Source organism: Pelodiscus sinensis, chromosome 1 (assembly GCF_052426305.1).
Source record: "Pelodiscus sinensis isolate ZL-2025 chromosome 1, ASM5242630v1, whole genome shotgun sequence".
Taxonomy (NCBI): domain Eukaryota; kingdom Metazoa; phylum Chordata; order Testudines; family Trionychidae; genus Pelodiscus; species Pelodiscus sinensis.
In genome coordinates, this window is record NC_143052.1 from 174,673,478 (window position 1) to 174,694,607 (window position 21,130).

Consider the following 21,130-nt stretch of genomic DNA (forward strand, 5'->3'; position numbering starts at 1 on the left):
ATGGGGCCATAAAAAATTGGCATAAAAGAATTTCCTCAGGGTATGCTAATTCAGATTCATGACTGGCACTTAGAGAACAGACTAGGGTATGGGGCTACAAAGATAGTATCTTTATCTTAAAAATATAAAAATAAAAAGATAAAAGATAGATCTGTATTGTAAATTGCACTTAGCACAGCTTTCTGCAACACAAGATCTGAGCCTCTTCCTGATTCCCCTCAGTTGTCCCTGATGGACCATGACCTTTAGTTGGCTGTGAATCTTTGAAGTTGTAATGTGTATATCTGCAAGAGTCCATTTGTAACATATGTCTCATGAGTACCTCCATTGGTGGGCTAAGCACCCTCAGCATCTCTTGATTTTTCACTGGGGGCTGAAGATGGTTATCATATGGGATTACTTTCTATGTAAGCAGTCAGCTCTTAAGGCATGAACCATCCTTCTAAACTACACCTCTCACACTTATACAATGAATGGAAAGTCTAGACCCTTCTGAACACTGGACTCCCTGAAAGTAGTGCAAAAGAGCTGACAATTTGTCATGATGCCAACGAATGACCACATTTTCTTTCATATGTGAAGAGTGCTGAAGACTGAAGTAATTGCAGTTATCTCTCTGAAGCACCTGTCAGTGTTCTTAAAGTATATTTATTCCCTGCCATGTTCTAGAAACACTTGAAATTGCCATATTCAACCTGTTCTCCAAGCGCAACTCTCAACAATTTCTGCTGATGTAGTTCCAATCGAATGCCATGAGATTTGTAGCTTGTAGGAACAATCAAGGTGTCAAATAAAATTTGATTTTTACCGCTCTATTCTGATGTATAGATGGCTTCTGCTCTGTATTAGTATTCCACAAGGAGCAAATTCCCATGCATTCCAATTACAATAAAAGCTCCTCATTCAAGGGGTAGGAAAACATTGAAACCTAACATTAAAGGAATACTCCAGAAAAATAACTAATCATAACAGTAAAATGTTATTTTACTTATGGCAAAAATATTAGTTCGCCTATGTAAACATTCAGTATAAATAAATAAACATATAGGAAATTACTGAACTCTCTTAACTGAGTTTATTTTTTAAAAATGTGTATTAAGATTTGTAAATTTGCCTTATTTATTGCCAATGTGAAGGTCATTGCCATGTATAATATAAAGTGTGGTGAAAGGTTGTCCCTTCTGAAATCACTGGAATTTTGCTATTGACGTTAGAAGAGCCAGGATTTCTGCCATAAAGTCAAATGAAGGAAGTTCTTATTAAAAACCGGGGAACACTGCCTTTGCAAAGATCTGAGCCACAGCCTCTAACTCCTACTATGCAGGAGGGAGTCCAAGGGAGAGTGCTAATTCATCATCCTCAAAAGCTACATGTATAATTAAAGATGGGTGACATTTTTGGAATCTCATGTTTTTGATTAAATGTTTCATCAAAGTCAATTTTTGATTAAATAAATCTTTGCCAAAATACTTCAGGTTTTTCAACCAGTTCTGGAGCTTGTAATAAAATTATGATAGTCAAAATATACATTTAAAAAATTTGAATAGCCAGTAATATTTATTTGATAAACTTGAGAATGTTGTTTTGTGTTCTTCGAGATGGCTTTTTAAGCCCTTTCAACATTACTGTATATCCTGAAGCCTCACGGTTGTCATTAATACTGCACATATGCCAAACCTCACTAATTATGACTTTTCCTTGACAGCTAATTCCTGGAGGCTGAAATGTCATAGCTGAGTTTTATTTTCAGCATGCATTTAAAATAATCTTTTTGTTCTCTTTGTTCAGGCTTTTTACAGCAGTTCTGTGCCTCCTTTTGGTGAAACCAAAGGAGGCTTTGTCTGAATAGTTTTCCTTCATGTCACTTTTTTTTTCCCCTATTTTATTCACCTAGGAAGTTAGAAATTTCTTAAAATAAATCTGTTAAAACTAGCCTAATTAATAGTGTGAACACCAATCAACAACACCCTGCCCCTTGTAATCTCTGTGGCTGTGTGTTGTATTTTGTCTTAAGTATTTTTGGTCATATCAAGGAACTGAATCCCCTTCCCAGTTGCCTCGTCTGGAGCATTTAGAAGTTAATGAGGGAACACTGTAGGGATCTTTCTTTCAGAAAACATGTCTGTGGAACAGTCTTGATCCATGCTGTCTAATCTTTTTGGGTACAAATGGTCAGCAGGCCACCTATTTCAGCCCCCAGTGGTTCATCCTCTGTACATTTTAGTAGAGCTTGAAAAGGATAAGCCCCCATGGAATCTTATCAAAATACTGCAGAGAGCTCAAATGCATTATATTATTGTATTAATAAAATGAAGAATTAGGCATTGCAGAGCACACTGTAAAATGTTTCATATCTCAGAGAGGCTTTCTTCAGGATGTATCCAAAGGAAACTATGACAGCAGGAGAACAGATCTGAAGAGGTTTTTTAAGTTTGGGAATCAAAGCATTCTAGCTGAGTACGTATAGTTTGGATTAAACCAAATTAGAAAATTTATTATAGATTTTACAGGTAGACATGCCACTCAAGGAAGGTATGGCTATTTTGACTTTAAATCTCAGGACCTTAAATCTGAAAGGTATTGTTGCACAAAAACATGTTTTCCTGCAAAAGCTGTCTGATGAAGTAGGTTACAATAAATTAAAAGCCCAAAAACTTAGCAGAGAGTGCAAAAGCATCTAAAGGGCAAGTGGGTGATTTTCTATTATGAATGGAACTTTTTGCACATTTCAGACAAGCATCCTTCCTAGGAGGGATCATAAAGCTGCAATGTGAGAAACTGAAATAGAGCATAAATTAGGAACAAGATGTGCAAATTGTCAACATATTCCAGAGCTAAACATTTCCCCCTTTGGGGATTAATATAGTGAAAATGTGAAGTGTACTCAATGATTTTTAAATTACTAATTTACAGCTCTGGCATCGGTCATTTAGGAGGGCAAGAAGAAAGGAGGAAAACCTTGATAGAAGTATCAAAATGAACATCTTTTGGTTTTGGGGTGCACTATTAGTCTGCATTCTCCGAAGCTCCCCCATTTTACACAACACAAATTCAATCCCTGGTATTTGCCTATTATATTTTCTGTTGTGGAGGACTAGATGGAATTATTTTGTGAGTCCTTCCCTGGTGGGGTCACAGTCACAACTAAGGGTTACAAGCCATTTCCTATCTTCTCTATGCATGTGTCACAAATATAGCAATGCTGATTTTTGCTCCTGTAAATAACATGACTATTTAGACAGGCAGCCCCAAAGAAGGAAGTATCAGGATGGTTTCCACAGCAACAAATGCAGGAATAACAATAATTTTACCTTAGGATCACCAGTACAGGTAGTGATGTTATGCAATAATAGGAAAAACAAAAGTTCCAGTCTGCATATGTCACACAATTAGAAAAGAAGGCAACATTTCTCAACATGTGACTTGCTCTGGCAATGGTATGCTTGTGTATCACATCAGAGTGCTTAACTTGGAATTGCTGCTTCCTAATTAGCAGAATACTAAAGAAGAATGAATTTTCCTCATGGAGGAAGCCTCCCCAACTGCTGGACTCTGCCCCATCTTTAGAATTTATGTCAGCAAGAAACCTGATAGATACATTAATAATGAGAGACCAGATACAGTCTTCAGGATTTCCGCTGTGTTAAATACCCACCAGAAATAACATACAACAGCCACCCTCTAATGACTCTTAGTTCCGAAAAGCTGCAGTGAGTTCCACTAAAATGAGATTTTAACACCAATCTTGGATCAGGTCTACACTTAGAAAATTTGCTTATATAATAACATTAGGGATATAATTTTTTAATGACAGTGTTATGCTGGCAGTAGCCCTCATGTAGACAGTTCTAGTGTGGGTAAAAGTTACATTGATTGGAATAACTTTTTTTTTTGTTCAAGGAACAATACTGACAAAAGCTCATTTTCTCTATAGAAGTTGTGACTATGCTACAGCGTTTGTAGGTATAGCCAGTGCTTTTATTGTGATGGTACTGCACCTCCAGACACAGTCCTGGCACCTCCAATCAGAGGTTACCTGGAAAGAACGGAGCGTACCGGCACCTCTGTATGCAAACCTCTGACAGTCGGCTGGGCCATGTGTCTTAAAGGGGCATTGAGTATAAGTATATCAGAAACCTTTTTTGTGGTAGACTAGACTTTATGACATTTCACTAAAATCAACTTTTAATTTTTACATCCTGCAAAATTTGAGGAGGATTTTCAAAGACACTTACCTTGTGTCTACACAACAGCATTATTTCAGAATAATTGACGTTATTCTGAAATAACATAGTCCGCGTTTACACACAAACAGTTATTTTGACATAATGTCAAAATAATGTCGAGCTGGAGGACTGCTTACTCCAACTCCTGTAACCCTCATTGTACAAGGAGTAAGAGAAGTTGGGGGGAAGAGTGTTTTATTTTGAAATAACTACTGTATAGACAGCACCAAAAGTACATACAGGAGCACAAAGGCCACTGATTTCTTCTGTTAGGGCCCATACACAGCAGGGCTAAACTCGAAACAAGCTATGCAACCTGAGCCACACTAATTGCATAGCTTAAGTCAAAATACCTTATTTAGACTTTTGGTACTGTCTACACAGCACTTATTTCAGAATAGAGCACTCTTCCCCTTACTTTCCTTACTCCTCGTACACTGAGGATTACAGGAATCGGAGTAAGCAGTCACTAGAACCGCTAATTCAAACCCTGGAAGGTCAAATGCGGCAGCTATGATCTTCTCTATAGTATAGACATCCCTTAGGGTACGTCTACACTACCCCCCTAGTTCGAATTAGGGAGGCTAATGAAGGCGACTGAAATTGCAAATGAAGCACAGGATTTAAATATCTTGCACTTCATTAGCATGTTCCTGGGGGGGAGTCGCCATTTTGGAAATTGACTAGCCCGGAATAACTGCCTGCATCTCCAAGTGGCAGTGAAACAGGAGTTCGAAGTAAACCCCTAACTCAAATTAGCTGTTACTCCTCGTGGAATGAGGTTTAACAGCTAATTCGAGTTAAGGGGTTTACTTTGAACTCCCATTTCACTGACGCGTGTAGACACGGACAGTTATTCCGGAGTAATCAGTTTCCAAAATGGCAACTGCCTGGGAACATGCTAATGAAGCGCAGAATATTTAAATCCCGCGCTTCATTTTCAATTTTGGTCACCCTCATTAGCCTCCCTAGTTCGAACTAGGGGGCTAGTGTAGACATACCCTTAGAGATTAACCAAAATATATAGAATCATGAGCTTTCGTGGGTAACACCCACTTCATCAGATTCATTAGAGTGGAAATAAATAAAACAGCAAAAGAAGTACCTGTCAATTGTAGGACCTATGTTAATAAGGCCAATTAAGTGGGCTGGATGTGTCTCAAACATTGCTTTAGATGTGGAAATGCAGCTGTTAAAGGTAGGAGAAATTGGATTTGTAATGCTCCAACCAGTAGACTAACAATGTACAATGAATAGAAGTGTCACTGTAGGGGCACAAACATCAGGACAGTCTAGCTGCCCCAACTACATACTTTAGATTTTGAAGGGGTTGGATATGGAACAGCTAAATCATCACGCTGTTTTGGCCACCACAGCTACACTTGTATTTTTTTTTTTTTTTTTAAGTGTACAAGCTAAATTAGAGCTAGTGTGAAAACATATACTCTACCTGGAAATTTTACCTCAGATATAGAGGTATCCTATATTATGCCTTCTCAGATGATGTACTAGAACAAGAGGATAAAAATGGTTGTGAGCATTGGTGTTTCATAAAAGGCAATGCACTTCATGTACAGAACAAAATAATTTGTTCAAGTCATAAGGCTAGATAAAGTAGCCTATATTTTCATTCACAGGTATCTTCCAATCCTACTGGGAACAAGGAACCTATAGTACTATTAGAACACTACTCAGTGTTTTATTTGGGGCTCTTTTATTATCCTGGAAAAGAATGTGAAAATATTTTAAGAAATCAGCTTAAATGGTAAGTGTTTTCTCTGGCTCTGGACCAAGCCAAACTGTGCATGGAGAGGGCAGTTAATTTACAGCATTGAGAACTAATGTCAGTCTACAGAAACTGAATGTGCTTTGTTTGCTTTATGAAAGAAAAAGACAGAAAATAGGTTTTTATTCAGCTAGCTATTGTAATAGTACATCAGGACTGATGTAGGAAGTACAGAAACTGATAGTCTTATTTTCCAGCAAATGTTTTCTCAAGATAAATGTGAGGTTTCTTAACTTTTTTTCCCCAGTATTGTGATGAAATTTAGTGGCCATGTGCTGGTGATGTTCTGATTATATCTCCTTTACAAGGCATAGGGAAGCAGATATATGGATAAGCATGAATAAAATCTGGGCCTTGTTTGCTGAAATTACTGGTGTTTTAAATAAAAAACACTATGCCTATAAATAATCACGTCTACTGGATGGATGAGCTAGGGAGTTCGTATTTTGGAGTTGTTGGAATTCTGTTGATATAAATTAGGAAGCTTTAAATCAATTGTTTACATATAAACCCATATTTGGTGAGCATCTGAATCCCCTAATTTGGTCTTCACCAATTTCTTGGATGGCTTTACTTGATAAACTTAACACAATGAAATCTCATTCTGTAACTATAGATCTAAGTCCTGACTCTAAGCTCATGATGGTGTAAGTCAGAGGGAGTAACTGCTTTGAATTTTATGAAATGCAATTACACAAGCATAATGCTAGTTAAAATCAGCACCCTAATCTAATACATGGTTATATCCTTTCAGTAGAATATATATTACCACTCTTTCCTTACATGTTGTATTTTTGTGGGCTAGACTTCACTGCCTTTCTTCAGTGTCTAAAAAACCCGCACTCCCATAGAAAGTAGCTGGAGACCCAGAGATCAGTTTGTAAGGTATTTCAGCAAGGATTGCCCAGTGTCAACCTCCTTACATTCAAGTTTCAAAAGAAACTACAGAAATAATTTAATTAAATAACTTTATAAAATCTTATGAAGAAACAAATAATCATTTAATTCTTACAATGTAATAAAGCTGTTTTATAACCCACAGATATTGCCCACTGTGACGGGGTGAGGCAACCCCGTCACTACACACAACAAGAGGGACAGGACACCGGAGAGGCGTGTGCCAGCACTGCATGGGCAGCAGCGATGCAGGCGCCAACAAGCGCTTACGGGGAGGGGGCCAACCCACGCAGCGCAGGGACTTGGCAGATGGAGACTGGGAGAGCATCCGGACACCACACCCCGCCGGTCACAGCATGTGATGTCACCGGTGAGACAGGAGGGGGCGGAGCGGAGGGGCCGGCGGGACGATCAGGGTGTCTGATGGCACCCGCGAGGCAAAGAGGAGGGGAAGCGGATAAAAGGTGGGAGAAGGACACAGACAGGGGAGGGGCAAAGGCAAAGGAAAGAGTTAAGGGGCAAAAAAGGGGGTGATGGTGCGGGGGGATCCGGCTGAGCGGGGCCGAGAGGGGGCTCCGGTGGCAGGGTTGAACACTGGCCCAGGGCAGGGTCGTGAAGCCAGCGAGCAGGTGAGTTTAGGGGAACCCCCCGCCTGCTATAACAGGGAGCTTGGTTCCCTGTGTTAGGGCCCTGGGCTGGAGTCCGGAAGAGTGGGTGGGCCCGGACCCCCCTCCCTGCCTCAGGCAGGCGAGCTAAGAACTGTAGCCAGAGACAAAACTTTTTGGTGCCTGAGTACCTCATGGCATAGGCACCGAGGGTGGGGCGAGTAACGCGGAGTGACACGGGTGTCTAGACTAATAAAACAGCTGTGTAACACGGGCAAACCAATACAGACTCGTGACACCCACAGTTACAGTAAACCTAAGTAAAGAGCAAACTAAAAGTAAAATTTGAAAAGTTCAGTCCACACAAATACAATAAGAGACTGAGATCCCAAAAGCTTAGATTTAGTTCACCAAAGTCTCAGTCTGTGCCTCTGATCATCAAATTTGCACCATATTTTGAATCTGAACCACCTCTCCACTTGCTTGTAGGGAATCTTCAATTGGAATCCAGGCAGACTCTTCCTCTGCTGTGGATCAGTGCTATACAGGTAGCTAACCGATTAACCAGTCAATTAACTCACAAGTAAACAGATTTAAAGAAATCATCACAGAGTCAGATTTAAACCCTGGACCTCTGTATAGGTGGTGCTATAGCTTGAGCTGTAAAGCCAGCTGGTTCTTGGTTTAGGCTGTAGAGCTCCTTTATTCTTAGCTCTTGCAGGTCTAAGTGCCACTACATGGGACAGTGAACCATATTAGGTGTAGCAGCACCTTAAAGACTAACAAAACATGTAGCTGGTATCATGAGCTTTCATGAACACAATCTACTTCTTCAGATGAATGGAGTATTAAACCTCTGAAGCATACTAGGTGTGTGGGTTACATATTCACTATGTAAAACATCCCTATGTTATATACAGGGCCAGCTTAGAATCTTAGAAAAATACTCAGTTGCATGGAAAGTTATTTCTCAGAAGCTTAGACTATGTGTTTTACAAGCATCTGATAGGTGGCTAAGGAAGATCTTAGCAGCAGTAAAGTAAACCAGACACACAACTTCTGCCTTCTTTCAAGTGTTTATTTCCTATATCATTTGAACATCTGGCAAGGAAATGAATTATCAGCGTTGAAACACAAATACCTTGGCTTAATTCCTCAGAGTGAGTACAGTTTAAATGGCGTAGTTTAAGTGTACCACAATGAATAGCAAACATAACACAAAGAACTCTTTTACAAGAAGAATTTAAGTATGAGGGGGTTTCATGGTCTGTTGTAATAAAATACTAAAGGAGAAAGCAATCTTTTTAACTTGACAGTTTATGTTAATTTAGGAGGAATTCATGGTGCTTATAAATGAGGTAGATATAGCCAAATAGTCACTTATTTTTTATTAAATGTCCTGAATCACAGGACTTCATTTCAGGGGTCAAATTGTAGCTGGCTACAAATGAAACTGTATTTTCCAACAGGTGTTCAATCTTAGCTAGGATTAATTAGAAAAGGCTCAAGCTGCAAAAAGATGTCTTCTAATATTCTTTGAATAGTGCTTTCCATGGAATTGTTCTCCAACCACAGATTATTATTAAGTACTGACTTGAAGAGAAAGTGAGTTTTGTTTATTACCAGCAATGTAGGGGCACGTCTACACAGCAGGGCTAACGCCAAAATTAGCTATGCAACTTGAGTTACGTCAATTGTGTAGCTTAAGTCCAAATAGCTTAATATGGCATTTGACCTGTCTATACAACAGGAAGTCTGAGTTACAGCATTCTTCCTCTGACTTCCTTTACTCGTAAAATGAGGGTTACAGGAGTCAGAGTGAGAGGTCCTTCACCTCTACATTATTTCAACATTATGGTGAAATAACTGCTTGCTGTGTAAATGTGGACTATGATATTTCAGAATAATGTCAGTTATTCCAAAATAATGCTGCTGTGTAGACCTTGCCTTACTGACTGAAGGATTAGGTAGTAAGATGGGTATGTCTACACAGCAAAGTTATTTTGAAATAACAGCCGTTATTTCTAAATAACTGTACTAGCGTCTACACAGGCCGCTATTTGCAGAGGGCTTATTTCGAAGTTGGTAAACCTCATTCCATGAGGAACAGCATCAATTTCGAAACTACTATTTTGAAATAAGCTCTGTGTAGATGCTTATTTAGAAATAGGGGGCCTCAAGCCCTCCCCAGGGTGCCCTGCTGGCTACTCTGGGCACAAACAGGAAAACTCTTCTCCTTCCCCTCCGCCTCGGAGCCCTTAAAGGGGTAGAGTCTGGTTACAGTCTTTTGTGGCTCGCACCAAGCCACTCTGCTGCTGCCCCTGAGCCAGGCCGCAGCTTGAGCTCCCCAGGACCAGTCTGCCAGCTCCCAGGAGCCTGCCAGGGGCTGGAAAAGTTGGGAGCCTTCTTGGTCCAGTGCCAAGATCAGAGACCTCACTGTGGTTTAGTAGGAGGCCTGCAATGTCCACGATCTCCACACGAGATGGAGGAACATGTCCGTCTACTGCTGCATGGCTACCAGCCTGGCCACCAAAGGCCACATCTGAACCCAGGGACAGGTTTGGATGAAAACCAATGAGCTGCAGCAGGCCTATGCCAGGGCCACTGGGGGCAGCTCCCAAACAGGGGCAGACCCAGACACCCTGCCCCTATTTTGATGCCCTGGGCCACATTCTGGGGGGTGGGATGGTCCATGCCCCCCAGGTGGTCATCGACCCTGGGGCAGAGGGCCCGGATCAGGGCACGGTGGAGGAGGAGAGCCAGGAGCCTCAGGAGCCCGGAGGGAGCATGCTACGCAGCCAGGGCCCCCAAGCCGTCCCAGCAGACCTGTCGCTGGTGTTATCTGAGGCTGGGGAAGCAACAACATGTGAGTGTCATCACTGTCTCCTTATGCGGGGGCAAGAGGGGAGGAAGACCAGGGACTGCTCACATGGGCTTTGCTGGCCATGGCTCATGCAGCAACCTGTGCATGTGCTGTGCTACCCCTGCGCACATGGCCCCAGCTGGCTGCCACTCGGGGCTGTCATGATCATGAGGGTTAGCCAGCATCCTGGAGACTAAGAGGTTAACTATGTCTCTTACCTAAACTAGGTGGCAGGCAGGCAATAGAAATGTAGGTAGGAATTTCAAACTGGGACAATGGAATTTTGGGGTTTTTCCCTCCTTTGTCTGTGGGGTAGTTTTCTCTCCAGCTATTGAAGGGGACAGGATGAAAATACTCTTCACAGTCTGTAAGTAGGATAAAGTTTAGATAAATCCATTAGGTTTTATTGTTTTATGGTTTAGAAAATGGGCTATAGTGTCTGTGCATTTAAAAATGGGTTTTGCTCTCCTTTGTAACTAAGTTCCTAGCCCATGGTAAATTTCTCCTCCATGAGTATATTATTTTGTTACTTTTCTATCCAGTCATATGCTCGCCACAGGAATATTGTGGTGATAATTAAAGTTCTTTCTCTTTCCTTTTTATTAACCTGGTATTGGTTAATTTTTGTGTCCTTGGGGCAAGATTTCCCAAGTAGTCTTTCCCTGGGTGCATTATTAATATTTGTGTGGTGGCAGTGGCCTTTTATTCCCAAAATCTAGGTTGTTAAGATTTTTGGGGGAAGTTTCATACCAAAGCCTGGTAGATAAGGTTTTGGGGTACTTTTGCTGGCCCCCACTTATGCATTCATCATGCCAGAGTGGGGAAGGAGCCATCAGAGGGGCCTTGGCCTGTTACCCACACGCGTGTATGTATGAAGGCACATGACTTGCTCCTGACCCTGGGGTGGGACACAGCAGGATGCCCTCCCTCCACAAGCCCCCTCTACACAGAGGCATGGGACATCTCCCCCCACTCCCCACAGACCCACACTACAAACAGCACAGGGGCTTGTGTGCACTCCTGGGCCAGCTCCCACTCCCGGGGATAGCAGGACATCCTGAACACGGCCTCTGTGATAGCACATTGGCTCTGATGGTATGGAGACCTGTTGTCCTTGCCTTACGGAGCGGGGCTGGGCTTCACCCACTATGTTCCCAGGGATAACTGACCACCTCTCTTGTTTCTCCACAGCCGCACCAGCTGCGAGTGCAGAGCACACCACCCTGCCCAGGACATCCTCCCTCACCTGGGGACTCAGCAGGCTGACACATAACCAGGAGTACCAGCAGCAGCACCTAGGGATACTGTGAGCCTGCACCGCACCCTGGACTACTGGGTATACAAAGACCTGCAGCTGTGGTGGGAGAGCAGGCGGAAGCTGCTTGCCCAGGGCCATGCGACGACCTGCAGACCCTGGTGCAGAGATTGCTGCCTCCTGCCACTCCAGCCCCTGCTGCCTCCCCAGCTACTGATCCTCCTCCCATGCCTGGTCCCCCTCCCACTTCTTCCTCTCCCCCCTCTCCCCCCCCACAGGAATGTCAAGCCCTCCCCCCCGCACCCATAAGACCCCAAACCTGAGCTTCTCCTAGCTCTTCCTTCCCTTGCCTCCCTGTTCCAGTTCCCTCCTCCCAGGTTTACCCCTCTCCTCTCCCACTCTCTCACTTCTCGTCGCCCGCCTTCTTCCCCCCCCCACACACACATTTTCTTCAATAAAGAGAGTTTGTTTTCTGTAACACATGTGCCTTTATTGTACATCAGGAAGGAGAGTTAAGGAGGGGTAAGTGGAAGGATGTTAGGGTGGAATGAAGTACAAGCCCCCAGTGGGGCACACCAGTGAGACTTTAGTCCTCCTCTGGGTGGAAGCTGTCCTGCAGGGCCTTCTGGATATGGACAGTCCCCCGATGGGCCCCCCTGGCTGGCAGTCATGAGGAGCTGCGTGTACAGGCTGGCAAGTGCTTGGCCTCTGCCATCCAGACTGGCAGGAAAACCTCCCCCTTCCTCTCACACAAATCGTGCAGCACAGAGCACGCTGTCACCATGTGCAGAATATTCCGCTTGGAGAGGTCCAGGCAGGTGAGGAGGCATTGAATACGGGCCTTCAGCTGGCCAAAGGCACCCTCCATCAGGATGTGGGCCCTGCTGAGCCTGGCATTAAATGCCTGTCAGGGAGGGTTGAGGTGTCCCATGTAGGACTTCATGAGACAGGGTTGCAGGGGATAGGCCCCATCCCCAACCGGGCACACAGGCATGTCCATGTTCCTGACCCTGATATGGCAGTCAGGGAAGAAAGTCCTGGCATGCAGCCTCTGGAAAATGGAGGCGTTGCAGTACACACATGCATCATGTGTTTTGTCAGACGAGCCCACAATGATGTCCATAAAGTGGCGCTAGTGGTAAGACACAGCCTGCAGGATGATGGAAAAGTATCCCTTGCGGTTGATATAGAGGGATTCCTGGTGTTCTGGGGCATGGATGGGGATACGTGTCCCGTTGACAGCCCCCTACCCCCCCCCCGCAGTTGGGGAAGCCCAGGGCACCAAACCCCTTGATGACCTTGTCGACATCGGCAAGGCAGATGACTCTGTGGAGCAACACTATTGATGGCCTTGACCACCTTCAGAGGGACACAAAACAAAACCGAGAGTCATTGAGGTGCCAGGGTGGCTGAGAGTGCTCCTTCCCCGCCATTGCCCTGTGCCCCCATTCCCCAGGAGCAACCCCCCCCCCCTGCAATCCTGGCCACCACGGGCAGTCCTTGGTGAGGGCGGGACAGAACAAACCCTCCAATGGAGGGGACTTGCACCACCTCCCCCCCCCTTTTCCCAGTAGCTGGAGACTGCCATACCAGTATGAGCACTGCTCCGATGGTGGATCTCTCCAAGCCGAACTGGTTCCCCACGGATCAGTAGTTATCTGGAGTGGAGAGCTTCCAGAAGGCGATGGCCACGTGCTTTTGGAGGGGAATGTTGGGCCTCATGTGCATGTCCTGTTGCTTCAGAGCAGGGGCGAGCCACTCGCAGAGCTCCATGAAGGTGTCCTTCTTCATCCTAAAGTTCTGGGTCCATTGTTGTTCTCCACAGTGCTCCAGAATGATGTGGTCCCACCAGTCACTGTTGGTGTCCAGATGCGGTGGGGCACGCTGGCATCCAGGAGCTGCAGCTCCTCCTCCACATACCCCAGGAGGGTCTGGATGACACCGTGGGGGTTGGGCTGCAGCAGATGCTGCAAAGCAACTTCCAGAAAGTGCTGCCAGGCTTGCAGCAACACATCCAAAAGAAGCACTAGAGTGCCCAGGAGCAGATCCGGCTCCATGGTGCAGAGTGCTGTGGTGTCCTGAGTGAGGGCAACCAGAACATGAAGAGAAAAAAATGATTTGCTATCCCTCATCAAGGTAGGCAAGCAAGCAGGGAAACTTGAGCACTGGCTGTCCAGGGGTGTCCATTTAAGCACAGGCCTCAGATCGCTTCAGCCAGCAGCCACACAAAATAACTCCTGACCTGATGCCCTGCCGGAATTGGTTTCAGCTGGCCTTAAGTGTGATTCAGCATCCAATCAGTGTGACTGCGCTATTTTGAAATGCATTTTGTGTGTAGACATGTTATTTTGAAATAAGATATTTTGAACTAACGCTGTAGTGTAGATGTACCCAAAGAGACATGCAACTGCATTCCAAACAAATGGAGAGAGAGCGGAATTATGCACCAAAGAATGGTCAGATACCTTCAGCTAAACTCTGTTGTTACTTTGGTAGAAGTTTGAAGTGACTATATGCTAATGCAGTTTTCTAGCTTTACACCAATGTAAACAAGAGCAGAATTAGGCTATGGGGTGGTTTGATTTCTGGGGTGGTAAATAAGGCTATTTCTAGACTGCTGATTTTCGTTTGGAAAAAAGTATGCAAATTGCGAAGAACAATTTGCGTGCCTTTTTCTGATTCTCTTTCCGAAGAGACTTTTCTGAAATTTGGCTGTCTACATGAGGCCAAATTATGGAAAAAACCTCCTTTCAGAAAAGCCCTTATTCCTCATAAAATGAGGAATACAGGGCTTCCGAAAGAGCATGTCTGTTCTTCCATAAAAAATGTTGGAAGAGCAGGCATGTTCCCTGGGCATAGCCTAAGAGTGGAGACCAGTTCAAAGTATAAAGATGTTCTTCAAAACAAAATGGAAGGTCCATTTACATCACCAGTATGTGCTAAGTGCCCTAGAAGAAGTGTATTCAGCATGCCATTTTATTAATGCTTGTAAAGCACTTAGATATCCTTCAGAGGGAGGAACAAGGGAAGTGGTGTATTATAAACAGTTTTCTAAATGTTATCTTTAGATACTACCTGTCAGTTCTGCTGGGTTCTTAAATGTTCAATATTTACTATTTTAATATTATCACTTTACAACGCATAGGGAGCAGTTATCAGTATTCTCTGAATATTTCAATTCTAGCCCTTCCTCACCTGAATTACCCTACATAAACCAAACCAACCAACAAATTAAAAAAAACAACAACTGTAAGCCATTCCTCTCAAACCTTGACTTCTAAAAGCAGCAGTGGGAGAACACGAGGTTTACAGTTATATAAATCATCTTGGTAATGAAAAGGGAAATATTTTTTCAAAGCGAAGGTACCTCAGAATGTGATTTTTATCTTGAAAGGCTCAGTTCTTCTCAGGATTCAAATTTTTCCAAATGAAGGAAAATTGCCCTGAGGATTTTAAAATCCTGTAGTTTAATCCTGTTTTTCAATGTCAAGTACAGGCAGTCCCCGGGTTACGTACAAGATAGGGACTGTAGGTTTGTTCTTAAGTTGAATTTGTATGTAAGTCAGAACTGGTACATATTGTAGGGGAAACTCTAGCCAAACATTTCTCCAGAGCTCAGTTTTATTCTCCCACACCTCACTTCCCTCCGTCCTTTATTCTCAAGCTGAGGTGTCTGCTGAGAAAAGCCGCTCCGCGTCTCTCTGGTCTGCTGGGGGAGGCACTAGCTTCGCGTCTCCCTGGTCTGCTGGGGGGAAGCAGCTAGTGCGGGGTTGCCTCACCCCGTTTGTAAGTAGGGATCCGATGTAAGTCGGATCCATGTAACCCGGGGACTGCCTGTATGTAATACTGTATGATTTGCAATATTACACATGGGCATAGGCCATGGTTATCTAAGAACAGATCCCATGTGTGAGATTATATCCTCAACATATAGGTAATCTAAAAAAATGTTTAGGCCTTCAGAGGGGCAAGTTTCAGTGTAGATGCCACTTGCAGTGCATCCCAGAGCCATTTTTGAAGGTGAAATTGCTTAGTTAATCCTCTGGCTAGCTCTAAATGAAAGATTAAGCTATTTTCTTTTGGACACCTGTTGCCATGGATTCAGATTTTGATTTTTTTTCCTTTCCGTTTTACCCACTTACCAAAATGATATGTGTCGTTAGATATTTAATACTTGCTAAACTAAGCCAAAATATCCCTAGTCATCCAAATCATTTTTTACCATGAAATTGTCGTAATTGTTTTATAAACCTTCCCTTTCCTTTGCCTTGCTCCCCAGTTCTCTGCTCACTGGTGAGCATCCTTTGATAACAACTGTTCTTACTGATATTGCTGAGCTTTGGGGTTAAACTTGGATCTCCAGAATTTTCCTTCTAACTTTCAACTTTCTTTTCAGCCATAGTTATTTCCTGCTCTGCAGAGATAGAGCCGCTTATTTTTTAAAAAAGTTATATTATGCCATACTAAAATAAACGTTTCCTATCAGAATCCTTTTTATTAATCACATTTCACTTTGAATTGCATTTAAAACTAAGTGCCGCAGTAATTTCCTGTGCAATAACAAGAATTTACAACCTCTTTTTTCATTCAATAAAATTTCATCATGTACAGTAGAAGTACAAATCTAGCCAATTAAAGTCTAGGCCATATTTTTTGCAACTTTATTATTGGTGCTCTCTTTGTGTAGAGAAGACATAATGGCTTTAATTACCATCCCTGTTTACTAAAAAAACCAGTAACATGAGATACTTACAAAGAAAAGCTTGTGTAGTTAAAGGTTTTAGTTCAGTGGCTAGGAAAATGACACTTCACCGACAGGTATGGCACTTCAAAGGAGTTACCAGTCTGTTTCTACAGTTGCTAAGCTGTCACACCTGTCAACTGTCCTATGCTGTGCTGTATTTTGTAACCAAGAAGAGATTCCATCCCATAAGAATTTATTCCTGATTTTACTCTGGCCCCAGTGCATGAAGCATTGGGAATTAGAGTATGAGAGTACTTTTGCAGATGTACATATGATAGATGCTTTTTTTCAATTTACTTTGACTTTGAGTCTTAGGGTCAAGAACGGGTCCTTGCTTCATGATCTTTGCAGCAGAAAAGGACGTAGAGGGAATGGATAGAGAAAATAATGTGCGGAAGTTCATGCTTCTTGGATGCAGGGCTGGACTAATTCTCCTGTGACCTTGGGGCTATTACATTTTGTGAGGGCCCTGCATGCAAGTCTTTTTCCTAATTTAAAACAAAAAAAAATCACAACAAGGCTATTAGCACTACACTAAACTTGCCTTTTCATTAACATAAGGCCATTCTGTGGTTACATTTCAGTTTCAAAGCATGTAGAATATTGCTAATTTAATTCAAAATAGCCCACTTCTTGCCATAGAACAGTTGTTTCATTATTTTTTTTCTCAGAGAGAGCTTGGTAGCAGGAAAGGGCTCCAGGCTGGGACAGAGTGTTGAGGTGCAGGAGAGTGTGAAGACTGTGAATGCTGTGAGGGAGTTTAGTGCAGGAAGGGATTCTGACCTGAGGCAGGGAGGTGGACTGCAGGAGAGGTTGTAAGGCGTAGACTTCAGCCAGTAGGAACTTACCATAGGTGGCTCCCAGATCACTGTGCAGCAGGGCTCAGGCAGTCTGCCTGCCTGACATTGGCCCATGCTGCTTCTGGAAGTGGCCAGCTGCTGGCTTGTTTCTGTGCACCCCTGGGAGAAGAGAGACAGCATGTCTCTGGCTAAATCTAGACTGCATCCCTCTGTCGCCAGAGGGATGCAAATCAAGAACGTCGAAATTGCTAATGAAGCAGGGATTTAAATATCCCGTGCATCATTAGCATAAACATGGCCACTGCTTTTTTTTGACATGGAGCTTTTTCGAAAAAAAAAACCCTGGCACTCTAGATGCGGATCTGTCTAAAATAAACCATGTTTTGACAGATCCTGTATTCCTCTAAAAATGATGTTTACAGGATCTGTTGAAAAAGGCTTTATTTTCAACAGATCCGCATCTAGACTGCCTTTTTTTAAAAAGCTCCATGTTGAAAAAAACCGGTGGCCATGTTTAGGCTAAAGAAGCACAGGATATTTAAATCCCTGCTTCATTAGCAATTTTGATGTGCCTAATCTACATCTCTCTGTCGACAGAGAGGTGTAGTCTAGACACAGCATCTGTGGGCTGTGTCTGTGTACTTTCTGGCCAAGGGGAGCTGCAGGGATGGTGCTGTGGATGGGGGATATGCACAGAACTGCCTCCCTGCAGCCACGAGAGGTTTCACAGATGTGCCAGCAGCCAGCTGCTTCTGGGATGAGTGTAGTGCCACGGCATGCTGGCTGCCTGCCTGAGTCCTGTGGCACTGGACCTTTAGTGGCTTAGGGATCACAGTTGACTGGCAGAGGCTCCAGAATCAACCAGTCGATAGTGATCAATGGGTTGGTGACCTCTGATGTATTACAATTATGGATTTCTTTTTGCTGGACCAACTTTTAGTTCAGAACCCTGTGTGCAGCCCTGCAAGCTCCTGCCTTCATCAATCCCTGCATGGAAGGCACCAAATATGGGGCATACTAGGGAAAAGGCAGCTGGAAGGTACTCTGCAAAGAACAGTAGAACATGTCCTGTACCTATTGAATGGATACTTTGGCATTGAATTAACTAACTTCTGCAGAATGGATTCACAGTTGCTTGACACCTTGGGTGGGAAGATTCTTTTCTCCTTAGCTATGCCTCTATTCAGCACTCAGGCTAGACATTAGGACATTTGGATTTTAGTACATTAATTCAAGCTGTGCCCAGAAGCCTGGAACCACCTTTGAGGTGGTTGGACGGCAGGAAATTTTGAAATAAAATTAACCCCTTTTTTCTGTAATACAAAGCATTCATTTTCCATAAATCCTGCTGTTTGAAACGTCCCACAATGATGTGTCATGCCTCTTTGTGTCAGAATGTTCAGTTTCCTAAAGCTGAATAAATGGCTAGTGGAAATTTCTCACCTCTCTGCATGTGTTTCACATAAAGATCTAGCTGAATGGCATAAGGTATTTTGTGCCCTTGCAAAACTGCTTTTAATAACAAGACTAACAATGCCAAAGTAAGAGCCCACAAACATGTGAAAAGTGCTAAAACCAGCAAGCCATATTCTCCAACCCATCATGCTGGTGTTAAGCTGTTATAATTCAGTTGACTTCAGTGCATTTACTAGTGATTTAGGATTGACTAGATTGTTGCTAACTGTAAAGCACCTAGGCATGCGGGGAGGGACAAAGGAATCTCCTTGTGCTGCCTATATAAGGGATAGCCAAAATTAAGAATGTTCTCAGGGAATAATACCCATGAATTTTCCTGGCTGGAGTAGTATCATGCACTAGAAAGGGATGAGGAGTTAGCAAAGCCATGTGTCCAATCTCCCTCCCCCCTATGCATTTGACTGGCTACATGGTGAGGTGGGGATGAGTCCTACCCATTAAAAGAGTATAACAATTTATTTTCATACACCCAACTAAGTTGCTGTGGGAGGCACAAAGCCTTCTTGAAGTGCTGAGAGATGATATTCTGGGGGAACATGGATTCTACATCCTACCATGGTCTGTACTTAAGATGCACATTCTAGCTCATCATTTAAATGAGAATCAGATCTAAAAATACCTGCAAACATTTAACTGCAGTTTGTGTAAGAAATAATGCTTCTTACGGTGACTGTTTCCTTCAAATTTTCACGCATGGCAAGTGAAATCTAAGCCCTCAAAGTTGTATACATAGATAGTTACTGCATTTTGTCCTGAAATTCAATAGAATATGAAATTAGCTGAGTTGTCCCTTTCTATTAAACACACAAAATTTTATTCTAGTTTTGAAGAGAGATAAATTTAAGTTAACTTATTCACAACAGCAGGTTTTGATGCTCAGTTTTTTGTTTGATGTAGCAACACAGATTTGTCAACTAGCACAGCTTGGAGAATAATGTTTGAGAGCTACCTACTGCTTCAAAGCCAGCAGAGGGAGCACAAAACATTATTTGTTTGTAGTTTATTGTCTTTTAATTTCTCAATGAAGGTGTTCAAAATCAATAACCCACAAACAAACCTAGAGAACCTCAAATAATCTTAGAATTCCCCAAAGTATAGATAGTTGTCATTTCATACCTGTTTTGTGGATAACATCTCTAATCAAAAATACACACAATTTTTTTGCTGCTGGTGGTTTTCTTCAGAAGCTTTGTCTAGTGAAATTGTTATCAGGCTGAGTTTTTATTAAACTTTTCCGTAGCATATTAGATTGTGTATCTCTTGCTCATCATGTACCTGCCTATGATACATTAATGAGGGTCACATAAAATTGTCTGTATCAAAATACAACAAGTTACCTTGGTTATTGAATTTTTTGAGGTAAATCAGCAACATAATCTTGTCAATTCAATTTTGATATTGGTTTGTTTGTATTTGTCTGTTTTGGACCTCAGTGAAATTTCCCCTTCCAGCTTTACTGCCTTAGGCCATTATTCTGGAACACATCTCAGGCCAGGTCTACACTACCAGAGAAAGTCAACTTAACATATGCAATTCTAGCTACAATAATAGTGCAGGTGGTGTCCTTGTTGTGGGAGGTTGATGGGAAAAACTCTCCCATGGACTTTCCTTACTCCTCCTGACCCCATGAAGTATCAGGCTCAACAAGGATGCCATCAGCAGTTGATTTAGTAAGTCCTTACTAGACCTGCTAAATCAAACCCTGGAAGATTGATCTCAGGAGCATGAGTCCTGACATAAAAGTAGAAAGCTCTCAGACTATTAAACATGTCAGAGATAATGAAAAGGGTAAACTCACATTTTTGTATGACTTCATATTTGGTTCTGTTGCTGCTTCTTTTGCTTTCCTAAAATCTCCTAGGTTTCATTTCTGTTCTTGAGGGAAACTGTCTACACAGCCTCCCATGAATGAATTGCTTTCATAAGGCTTCATAATAGTGGGATTAAATGAATGGAGTACTGCTGAACTGCCGAACACTGTGTTACAGGCTGACTCAAGCTTCCTAGGCTGTGTAAGAATTAGCATTCTTGTCTGACTATTACATGCTCTGTAGCTCTTGCCCCATCACACTCTGCCCCTGTAGCTATTCTCCCAATATAATACAGTAGTCACACAAAACACATTCTTACACTGTAAGGATTAAAGAGAGTCTCTTAACCTAACAAAAGCAGAGAACTTCACAGCCAAGGCTGTCATTTTAACCCTTGCACCTAGGCATTGTCATTGAGTGGGAATAGTGAGCTATCTTACATACAATTCCAAAGCTGAAGCCTACTTGCTTTACAGGTGACATCAGTGAACTACTTGCATGACTGAGGCAAGGAGGGTTTGGTTCTTGATGCATAATATCCTGCTTTGCTACTGAGGGCTGCAGAATGGATTACAGGTGGTTAGAATTCCAGTATGTTGAGGACCATCTATGTGTGCATGCTTTCAGGGCTAGTTGTCTTCACAGCAATTAAGGAGAATGATTACAG

General features: G+C 42.8%; 1 long non-coding RNA gene across 1 annotated transcript; it reads left to right on the plus strand.

The window, feature by feature from the left end:
* Positions 1–5,836: 5,836 nt before the first annotated feature.
* On the plus strand, positions 5,837–12,042 carry LOC112543693 (uncharacterized). Its single transcript, XR_012901185.2, has 3 exons — positions 5,837–5,991; positions 7,055–7,279; positions 11,569–12,042. It is a non-coding gene; the product is annotated as an uncharacterized LOC112543693 (long non-coding RNA).
* The last annotated feature ends 9,088 nt before the right edge of the window (positions 12,043–21,130 follow it).